This window comes from Sceloporus undulatus, chromosome 2, assembly GCF_019175285.1.
Source record: "Sceloporus undulatus isolate JIND9_A2432 ecotype Alabama chromosome 2, SceUnd_v1.1, whole genome shotgun sequence".
Classification (NCBI taxonomy): domain Eukaryota; kingdom Metazoa; phylum Chordata; class Lepidosauria; order Squamata; family Phrynosomatidae; genus Sceloporus; species Sceloporus undulatus.
Window position 1 is genome coordinate 298,621,538 of NC_056523.1, and position 12,161 is coordinate 298,633,698.

At 42.7% G+C, this 12,161-nt stretch overlaps 1 protein-coding gene across 5 annotated transcripts in view; it reads left to right on the top strand.

Moving 5' to 3' along the window:
* Positions 1–12,161, top strand: part of PDE4D (phosphodiesterase 4D) — a 574,941-nt gene that overhangs the window by 181,554 nt on the left and 381,226 nt on the right. The window lies entirely within an intron of this gene.

The window sequence follows — 12,161 nt, forward strand, 5'->3', positions numbered from 1 at the left end:
TCTGCATAGTTTCCATTGAGTCAAAATTAGTATAAGCAAACCACTGCGCCCCATATAACATCTTTGTTTAATTCGGTGGAACAATATAGGTTGAATGAAAAGTGGCAGACTATGATTTCCAGGTTCCCTGATGGCAAGAAATCTTCCTGATTTGTTATATTATTGGGATGCTGAAATAGTTTGTACAGGCATTTGAAGGCATCATGATTTTCTTTATCTGTCAGCCACTGTGGAAATGTGGCTCTCCTTTCCCTCCCCCCCTCCCCACCTCAGCTGGAAAGGATGCTGAGATAGTGAAAAGAAAATCAGAAAGAGGAGGCCAAGGAAGAAGGGAACAGGAGAATATGGTTTCCTTGGCAACAGTTGTGGTGAAGCAATCAGAGGTGGCATCTTTTGTTAAACCAAAATGTGTTTTCACAATAGTATTTTTTTATATATAAAAAAAATCCCACAGTGGTATAGGACTCGGGTCTTCCATAAAGAAAGTCAGACAGTGGTTTTGCAAATGGTTTCCCAGCTTTTTGTTTTAAGAGAACTGCTACTTTTATTCTTTTTATGCTAAGCAATACTGTGATACTGTAGTCTTGAATCTTCTTATTATGGAGTAAGCCTATTTAAGATTTACTAAATCTGAATAAACATGCATATATGTACTTGCACCCTAAAAGCACAATACATCAAATGGCAGGACCAGAAAAAATGCACTAATAAAAGATAATAACTAATTATAGTGATGCTATAATTAGTACTTACTATGATAAAACCAAGTACAGTGGATAGTCCTCATTCTCTGGAGTTAGGGGCACAGGGCCCCTGTGAAAGCAGAAAAATCACAAATAAAACTCTGTTTTGTTTTGTTTTTAATTGAGAGACCAGGAATCTCTAGGCTCTCCACTGCAACTCTGTAGTCAACATCAGCTGGAAGCTGACCACAGAATCAGGCTGGAGGACCTAAAAATGCTTAGAGAAGTCTTTTCTCTAGGAATATCTAGGTCCTCCACAATGACTCTGTGGTCAGCTTCCAGCAGAGTCATGCTAGAGGACCTGGAGATCACTAGAGAAAACATATCAATTAAATCCGTGAATAATCAAATCTGCACAAATCAAAACAGCAAATGTGGAGGACCACCAGTATTAAAAACGACATATGAAAGCTCTACTCTAAAAGTGAAATATCATTGCTTTAAGGAACCCTTTCTGCTAAATATTATTTTAAACAATAATGACACTTCCAATTTTACTTTTTTTTTAAAGAAAGACACCCTATGCTGTGTTGTATAGCCATGTTTAGTTGGGAATAAGTCCAATCAGTAGGTTCCCCCCTTTCCTATATAAGTGTGGAATTTCAGCCTTAAACTTTTCTGACTTTCTTTGCTTTTGAGGTCTCAAAAGTTATGTACATTTTTCCATTGTACATAATGGTTACTGTGCCAAAAAAGGTAAAAGGATTGCAACAACCAAGATGGAAGTTTGTTTTTTAAAATTAAGGTAAAGCCCCTTCATATTAGTATTTTCAGTCTACTCCTGGGGTATGTAGAGGCAGTTTTTAAACAGAGAGTCCTTACAGAACTCAGGGGAATGAAACTGCTGACATCTCCTGTTACCACCATTTGATATAAATCAGTGTCAGAGATCTGGGAATGCCTGAGGCAACTTAGAAGCCAGCTTCCTTACAGAGTCCACTTATGAATGTGCATGGACTTTTAATTGTGTAATGTCCTGGCAAGTTCAGACTTAGAGACACATGAAAATGTGGCTGTATTTTATTCCTTTTGAAGCCATGTTTAGGAGAGTGTTGGATGCTTTTGGTGACCTTTGAGAGCACACACTTTGATAAGAAGAAAATAGTGTTCCCCCTCCCCTCCTGCAGGAATATCACTGCATCATATAAAATCATGAGAGTAAACACCAGCTATGAAGTGCCTACTAGTTTATGTGAACTCCCAGTAAGCTGGCATTTCCTTTGGGCCATATCACCAGCAGTGACTTGTAAGCAAGACTAAATAATACACTGAATGTGACCTAATAGTATGCTGACCATATTATAGATCCTTTGTTATCTGATTGTTTCTTTCAGTGATGTATGTCCTCTTAGCTATGTGCACATGCATATGTGCTTCAAGTTGTTTGTCATCTTATGGTGACCCAAAGAATTTCACAGCATTTTCTTAGACAGGGAATTCTCAGAGGTGGTTTGTCATTGTGTTCCTGTGAATATAGCCTGCAGTACCTGGTATTTCCTGGTGGGATAGAGTACTAAGCATTTTGTAGCTGGTACCTGGGACTTATTGTGTGCTCAGCTCCCAAGATTAGCTGGGTGCCTTCAGAGTATTTAGGATTTCTTCTTAGCTACGTGACCAGATATTCAAAATCTATTTTTTCTTTCTCTTCAGTAGCAAACTAGCAGTAAATTCACATTATGTCTTAGTAAGTATTTAAGGGGTGTGCTCTCTTAGGCCGGCATTTGGGACGTCCGGAGGACGTCCCATTTTAAAAAAGGGGCGTCTCTTCTAGACGCCCCTGGGCCTAATACGGACTCCGTCCGTACAAGTTGGCACCGGCCCTTCTACATGGCCGGCGCCATCTTTGCATATCGGACGCTGAGTGTCCGTACGCGTCGCGTCCTTTGTGACGTAGCGAGTGCACCCCTGGCGCCTCGCTACATCGCAAACACGACTCTAAAAGAAGCTCCATTTTGGAGCTTCTTTTTCGGTCTGCACGGGAGCCGCGCCATGTGGAGGCTCCGGCTCCCCTGTGGACTAACCGGCGGCGGCGGCAGACCGCCACAAAGTGGCGGTTTGTATCCCGCCTTAGAAAACTAAAGCCCGGCGGCGGGGAGGAGGAGAAAGGGGCACAGCCATCTAAAGGCTGCGCCAGTGACGCAAATCCTAGAAGGAGCTCTGTTTTGGAGCTCCTTCCATGGCCGCGAAAAAGGCGTCCCAGCCGCTCTTGCGCGGCACTAGGACGTCACGTCCGCACCGCCCCGTTTGGAGGCAGTGCGTTCGTGATGTCCTAATGGCAGTGCCCATCTAGAATGGACGCCACCATTTTGTACATACCATGTACGTACTGGGGTTGGGGGCATCTGGAAGAGACGCCCCCGGGCAACCCTAGTACGTACACAGTACGTACTTTAGGCGTGTGTGTAACGCGCCTTACTTTATTCTTATCCATAACTCCCTCTTTACATTAACTTGGCATTCTAATGTAATAGCATATAAATTAAATATTAATGTAAATGTTTAGTCCCAACAGAGTATAATTTAAACATCTGGATAACGTTATTCAAGTATTTAGTGTTTTGGAGACCACATTAAATTGGTCGGTCTGAATGTTAAAAATACATCTAAACTATGTAACTGATGAAAAGCACAAATCTCTTCTTGTTCTGGAAAAGAATAGATTCATCCCAAAAAGTTAAAAAGTATGATGTCTCCTTTTCACTTCATATATCAAGTTGCTTTTCCTGCTTGCTGAACTTTTCCATGTGTATGACATGTCACGACATGCTAAAGATTGCTTAACAAGGCAGTGAAGCAGAAACTTCATGAGAAGACAACGCGTAAAAAGACAATTATATATATTGTTTTGAAAAGCAAATCAGCAGTACCTTCTCTTTATAACATCCAGCCATTGCTTAGTCTCCCACGCTTGAAATGAAAATGACAATAATGATAGTGAAAATGATGGTGATGTACTGGGGATATAAGAAGAAATCCTTGACTCTGCATAGTTTTGTGAAGACTTACAACCAAGCAGTCAAAGTGACGTAGTTTTGTATAAACTTTTTCACCATAGCAACAGAGCCATCTCACAGTATTTTGTTGCCTGATGCAGAGCAATGAATGTTTTATCCCTACCCACACATCATTATGCACAATAATTAGGGCTCATCAAATTATTTTGGGACCCGGAACACAAAATCCAACTATTGCCACTTTCTTCTTACCCTTCCCAATCCACAGCAATAAAAATACAACCATAATGAATTAATTAAACAACAACATTGTTAATTAACTAAACAACAACATACTGAAGCCTACCAGTTACTTTGCAGTCTCAATCAGCTAGCAAAAATGGAAATGTTGTGGAGAGTGGGGAATGTAGCAGATTATGTTATATTAGATATATAATCCACCTTATCAAGCTCATAATTGTTGCTGCTACTACATGGCACCTCTACTCCCTGCTTATCCTTAAAATGAAACACACTAATTACAGTTCCAAACCAATACAAGATTGTGCCACATTCTTGGGAAACATGTGGGCTCACTTCATGAGTTTCAAGAACGGACTGCTAGGTACCAGTGTTCATTTGACATAGGGTAGGTGGAGGTGTTTTGTATTTTCCCAAACAATGTGGGTTCTTTTTGAGAGATGTTTCTCCATACCTTTTCTCTAGTATCAAAAAGACATGCCTATAAGCACAGTATTGTTTACATTGTAATTACTTATGATATCCTTGTGTTTCAGTAATTTCCATCAGTTGCCAGCATGCATCATAGTTTATCATAGAATCATGGTGGAGGGCCTATAAATGCCTAGAGAAGTGTTTTCTCTAGGAACATCTAGGTTCTCCAACACAGCGCTTTGGTTAACTTCTGGCAGAGTAGTGCTGGAAGACCTAGTGATCCCTAGAGAGAACATATTAACCAAATCCACAAAAGTCAAAGCCACAAATGTAGATGGCCAACTGTATTTTCTTTCAAATTGGTGTGCTGTTGCTATATTAGTCATTAATGATATTCTAGAATGGGTACTAAGGAATGTAATGCTGGACTCCCCAAGACCGCTGTAATAATCAGCAGCTGTATTGGGCAAAGAAGGTCTGTTCAGCTGCCAGTTGGGATCATTTCCCCAGGTTCCTTCCACCAGCAAGTGAGGCTGCTTCAAGGGATTGTGATGAGGTTCTGCTTCTGATTGCTACAGCCTTGCTTCTGGTGGAAGAGTGCTGAAAGATGATATTCTTTGCACCCCAATTGGCAGCTGAACAGACCTCCTTTGCCTCTGAAGTTGCTGATGGTTAAGATGGATTGGATGGGCATTTACATTGTTTAATATTAAGTCTATATAGACTTACTTAATATAGAGCAGTTACGGTTCTGTAACTCTGGGTTATGAATCTATAACTGTAATACAGAATACCAGCCACTATAATTATATTTCCCCCTCTTAGCTCCACAAAATGATACAACTTTGATACAGACCTGGGGTAGGGAGAGTCCTTAAAATTGTAGCATAGTTTGTTAAGGGAAATTTTTTGACACTTGATGTAGATTAGGCTTTACAATTTTGGCTATAGAGATGGGGAACAGTGAACAAGTGAAACATACATATTGTGTGGGGGGTTTTAAAAACTGTTTTAAATGCTGGTTCAGCCTTCCAGCACTGTAGTAGGAAGGTAAAGAATGTATGCTTTGCTTATAATGTCAGTATTTCAAGTGCTTTCAGAAATTACAAGCAAATTCTAATATTCCTCACAAGAGATATCTTCCATATTCTTTGTGATACCTAGGACACAACTGGACCTTTATTAGTACAGCGCGTAATGTTGATCTTGGTATCTTCTTAATATACTTATTTGTGCAGAAACTGCAAAGCAGCCTATTAGTTCAATTTTTCTGAGGCATTTTGATGTATACAGTAATTTTACAATTGTAATACTTCCTAGGACTATGGCTGTGACCTTTTGTTCCTGCAGTGTTTGCTTCATGGTTAAATTTCTTTCTTTTGTATTGCCATCAGCAGATAAATTATCCACTCATTTTAGCAGTGTGTAGGCCTTTAACATCGGTATATGCCCTCCATCAGTTTTTCCTCTTTAGTTTGCTTTATGTAATATTATCTGAACATTTTTTTTGCTGTGTATATATTAATTGCAAATGCCAGGATATCTCTACAATCACCAGCAACAGTTTTGTGAATGTCCATTGATAGCAATGACATTTTCATTGCCTATATTTTCTGCATTTTAGACTGTATGATCTTTGAATCATAGAATTTTAGAGTTGTAAGGGCTCACAAAGGCCATCCAGTCCAATCCCCTGCTATGTAGGAATACATAAATAAAATACTCCTGAAAGATGCCCATCCAACCTCTGTTTGAAGACTTTCAAAGATGAAGATTCTCTGAGGCAGTCTATTCCACTGTTGAACAGCTCTTATAGTAAATAAGTTCTTCGTAATGTTATTGTTCATTACAGCAATTACAATTCCCAATTTTATGTGTATGAATAAGGCTGCCATTGACTGGTAGGCAGGAAGAGGATTCCTCTACAAGCAACAAAGGCTGAGTATTATAGAGGGGCTGAAAATGGTTATTGATTGTATACTTACTTCCAGGGATGGGGAGGGGTGCCTATGGAGTTTTCTTCTTTCTGTGCCAGAATAACTTGGATGGCTTTGGGGACCATTTATTTATTTTTATTCATTTATTTATTTCTCACCTGCTATCTAGAGATCTCATGCCAGTGTGCAGCAAAATCAATAAAAGAAAATACGTTCAACAATGTAAAATTGTAACAGATAAAAGATAAATTAAAACTGGCTAGAATAGTTTAAAATAGTTTTGCACCTAGGTTTGGATGGGAAGGGACACAATTTGCTGTTCCACCTTGTTTTTTATTGTTGTTTTGCTGCATCAGACAAACATGTCCGATATTATTTTAGATTCTACATCTTTGGCAGGACTGGTGGTTTTTGTTGTTGTTTTATCTGTAATGGGCCACGTACATTGATGGGGCTGCAAATCATCATGATCATCATCATGATCATCATCATCATCATCTGCCTAGTGGTGGTGGTGATGATGATGATGATGATGATGTCTCCTCTCAAGTTGACTGACTTATGATGACCCTGTAACAGGATTTTGCAGTAGAGGGAGCGCTGCACAGAGACTGCCATATGGAAGAAAAAAGGCCACAACTTTATTAAATACAGCTGACAGGTGGGGTTGGCCCAAGGAATGAGCCAGGATCTGGCATTGATCAACTGAACTTTTGATCGATGAACCCCGTTGCCTGATCACAGCCAGGCCTCAGGATGATGAAAGGGAGTAACCAGATATTCACATGTTTGCATCTCTGCCCCTTGTCACTGGGGGATGCTGATCAGGAGTTATCCTCATAATGACAACTCCTTCATGATCCCTGCACCCCTGGGTCCCTGTGGGACTCCTGATCCAGTGCTTTGCAGGACCAGAAGCCGCACCCACCAGATCCCAAGGAATTTGTGACAGCAGCCCCACAACCCAGCAGAAGTAAATCACGATGGGATGGTGGGAACATCCAAGCCAGAATGGCATCCTCTGCCAGCCACATGGCCTGAAATCAGCCTCTGGGATGATGGAAAGGGGGCAGGAACTCCTTGCCCATTCTGACCAATCCACCAATGGGAAGGTTGGAAGTCCTGCCCTTTCCAGTGGCCAAACCAATCCAAGGCCACATCCAGCTCTCAGTGAATGCCAGGCAAAAGCCACAGCAACCTCTGAGCATCTCCCTAGCAGCTGGACTGGTGAGTCAAGCAGCCATACTTCTTGATAAGGTCTATTCAGATGAAGTTTACCATTGCTTTCCTCTAAGACTAAAAGAGTGTAATTTTCTCAAGATCACCCAGTGGGTTTCCATGGCCATCTGGAAATTCAAATCCTGGTCTCCCAGAGTCCTAGTCCAAACCACACCACCATACCACACTGGGTGCACATTAATAATTTAATATACACTATATTAAAATACCTCTAATAAAATAGTTTAATAGCATCCCTACTCAGCTGGGCATTGTTACTTTTTAATTTCCTTTCAGTTCTTAACCAGCATTGTTTCCCTCAGCAGCAGCTACTGGTTTCCATGTCAGTGGGACAGTGAAACCTTTGAGGGTTTTAAAGGAACTATCCAGGATAAGAAATACTATCCCTCAAATAAGTACAAAGCATGGATGTCACAGTTCTGACCAAAACCTGGCACAGATTTACAGTCTCACCAACACAGAAGTTATCAGCTGCCACTGGTTCCTCGTTTCCTAGGCCCCACTCTATTATATTTGCACTTCACATCAGCACACATTCCTCAGTGATCCTGTGCAGAATCTCTTTCCCATATAACAAAGCATCCTTTCTTCTGCAAAATAGAACTTCCTCTTAGCAGATGAAAAGATGGCCAGTAGAGTGGAAATTGAGCTCAAAGAACCTGGTTGCCCTTGAACCCAGTCCTACCCCGCAATTGTTACGATTTGAACAGCCAAATCTTCTAAAAATGTACTGTTGTAATTGTTATGAACCAGCATTATTCAGCTGCTTGACCCTTCAGATATTCTTTCATTTTACAGCTGCTGTGATTGTATATGTGTTTACACATTTTTGTATCATAAAATGTTCTCAGTCCCAGCTGGACTCTTTTTACCTTTCCTATTATTTGCCTTTCAGATTTAGATTCATTTTTTTTCTTGCAGCATTCAAGCAAGAGACAAAAATTTCAATACATATTTCATTTCACAATAGGACATTCAGAGAGACAAGAGTGAGAGATCCCATGCATATCATGACCTTATCAAATATGGTCTTGAATGTAGAATGAGTACATTTCCAGAACCAATTCTCTTCTGAACCCCAAAACATATCTACTGTGCTAGAAATGCAGAATTTTAGTCAGTGTGATATAGCCAGGATCCAAAGGGTTGTTCCATTGATAGAACTACTTGTGCCAGCAGTTCTGGGAGGGGCTGATTCCTTATTTCTCCCTAGAGGCTGGTGGTTCCAATGTCAGCTTTATGGTTTAGCTTAAACTTCAGAGCTACCTGAAGCACTGGATCTACTTAAAGTTCACACTAAAATACAGAGCAGATTCACCGTTCCATTGCCATTGGAGACATCAGAACCCACTGCCATGTTTTCTGCAGCATCTGTGTACCATCAAAAGATCCACTAGATGGTTGAGAAACCTCCTGGAACATACATTGGAGAATCCCTGAAGGCAGGAAGGGAGAGGAAGGAGTATATCACAAGGAGCTTTTTGGTGGTGTTGTGGCTCAGTTCCAGCTCACTTCTGAAGTGATTGCACTTCTAACGATGCGGTTTCATGTCATAAACTGACTGTTTTATCAGACGCCATTGATTTCTATGGGAGCTCCTTGCGAATTGCTTCAGTAGTGTTTCTGAAGTCACCCGTCATTTTGGTAAAAACTGGAAAAAAGTGACTCCACAGAATTCGCTTCCAGGCTGCCTTTGATTGCACTGCGATTTGGTCTGGTGTGAAAAAGCACTCCGATGCCACCCCCCTTGGCCCCTGCATCCTGCTCCGTCATCCCCCTCCTCCTCCTTCATCCCATCTCCTCTTCTCTGCCAACCAGCCGATCCCATCGTCCCCTGCGTCCCCTAGACCCCGATCTCCTCCCCTCCTTCAGCCTCCCACCAATCCCATCATCCTTGCCTTCTCCTAGACCCCCATCTGCTCCCCTCCTTCCACCAATCCCATCATCCTCTGCCTTCTCCTGCATCCTGATCTTGGCCCCAGGGTCCGCCAATGACCTATCCCATCATCCCCTGCCTTATCCTGTATCCTGATCCTGGCCCCAGGGACCCCCATCGATCTATCCCATCATCCCCTGACTGCTCCTGCATCCCGATCCTGGCCCCAGGGACCCCCAGAGACCTATCCTATCATCCCCTGACTGCTCCTGCATCCCGATCCTGGCCCCAGGGACCCCCAGCAACCTATCCCACCATCCCCTGCCTTTTCCTGCATCCTGATCCTGGCCCCAGGGACCCCCAGTGACCTATCCCATCATCCCTTGACTGCTCCTGCATCCTGATCCTGGCCCTAGGGACCTCCAGCGACCTATCCCATCATCCCCTGACTGCTCCTGCATCCTGATCCTGGCCCCAGGGACCCCCTGCAACCCCCATCATCCCCTGCCTCCTCCTTCACCTCAATGAAGGATGACAGCTAAGGAGGGGGCAGGGAAGGAGGACAGCGTCCAGAGCCCCACTGAGCATGCCCAAGGGTGCCAATTCGAATCATTGACCCCTCAAAGTATGCTCTGGTGTGGTAATACAATGTGTACTCAATCCTCTTTGCTTGAGTCCGCATCACGTGACTTGCTTGGAATTGAACTGACTTCTCTTCCCCTTCATTTCGGAAGGACAACAGAAAGGCAACCAGGTGTGGAAAAACATGACATTTTAACCTCAATCTGAATTGGTAGAGAGGAGTGACTCTGGATCTGGTGTAAAAAAAATCACGCTTTGCATTGTTAGAACAGGAGTCACTGCGGATCTGAGCTGCAACCTCCCCCCGTGTGTGATAAGGTCCGAAGGAATGTCAGTCATGCTAGTAGATGGTCACTAATATGCTGTTAGATTTAGTCCCATCCCACCCCCCGTTCCATACTCTTAACCCTTCCTTTCCTAACAGGGAAGGAGCAGTCAAAGTCTAATGAAGAGGAGCATAGAGTTCTTCTGGTGAATGTGTGGCCAGTGGCTAACCAGAAGCCACCTTTCCCCAGAACAAAGTTTTAAGCAACAATCATATCCAGGGATTTTAGAAAAAGACCAGACTCTTCAGACGTGTATATTAGTACTCAAAGGATGTATTTTAGCAAGTGTACATTGTCTTGCATTTGATTTTTTCTTTTCAGTTCTAACACTCTCGTGTGTCTGCTTGCATCCTCTTAGAATTTATCCATCCTGATTCCTGAACGTTCTGAAAACTGTCACCTTGGCAGTCTGTGCTCCTTTGAAATTCCAGCTGTGTTACTGAGCTGTGGCGGAACCACATTGTTTCACTAAACAGGACCAAAACAGTCTCTGTAGGGCTGGTTCCAGGTTAAAAAGAGCCCTGAGCCAAGTGTCCCATGGGGCAGTCTTTGACTGTAGCAGAACTTCAGATTTGGTGTGTGTGTGTAGGTTTATGTGTGTATGCTACAGCTCTCAAAAGCCCACAGCTAACATGGCCAGTTTCCCAAATACTGATATGTGGGTCCTGATGGAAACGTAGTGCATGTAGTGATAATGCTCCCAGCAGTAGTGGACATTTTTCTCACAATGCTGCAGAGTGACAGTAAATCATGATATTGAGGGGAATTTAAATGGTGGTTAGAGATTCAGGACCCTAATGCTATCCAGAGTGCTGTGTGTGTGTGTGTGTGTGTGTGTGTGTGTGTGTGTGTGCGTGCACGCGCACACACACACACACACACACACACAAATGGAGGGGAAGGACAGGAATCCGCAGTGGCTTACGTTAGTGTAATGTGATCCTAGCAGAACCCAAGGAAGCTAGGTTCTTGATATTGATTGTATTAGCTTGTATAAGAAGTACTTTGACATCAACCCAAACCATTGAACAAAGCAGCAAAATTCAACATTGAGCCCTTGAGGCAAATGTGAGATGACAAAGGAGCTAAACAGACTGCCCCTTTGGAGCAGCCTGTTGCCACCACTTTCAGCACCAGTTTGCCACGCCAACTACATGCTGCAGCCCTGATCTGGCTTTTCCCCAATGCTAAAAGGAACTGCAAAATGCCACTCCTTTTCATGCCAAGGAAAAGGCATCTTTGCTGCTATGGTGGCACTTTCCAGCATTCTTTTTGGCACTGCATCATCTGGACACAGTGCCAAAAGAGTACTGTGGTGCTGCCCACATGCGGTCAGGTACACAGTGTGACGACGGCATCAGGGCAGCATTGGGGTGTGTGTCGTGAGGACTCAACACTCCCACTCTGCCCTGAGGCCAGCATATAATGGCAGTCTGTACAGCCTCAAAGTATCCAGAAACCCTTTTCTCTTAATTCATCCGAAGGTCAGTGTGAGGATTTGGTAGCGACAATCACTAGTGTTGACTGTTTACCTCAGATATAGAGGCTAATTAAGTTTTGCAGAATTTATCCTTTTTGTTGCAGTTGTATTGTATGTTTGACATAAGCTTGCTGATAAATGCAGCTTGCTAGAACATGGACCACTTGTTCTTAATGTGGAATTCCTTCTGTCACCAGGGTTTTTTTCTTTCTCCCCTGTTTGGTCATTGACTTATTTTCATACATATTTTTGCGAAAGGTCTGTAGAGCAGCCTCAGTATTGCTTTTTTTAAAATGGTGCTTTTCTCAGAGGATGGATAATGCACAAGAAACAGAGATCTTCTGATCACTGCAGGATGACATTTGCCAAC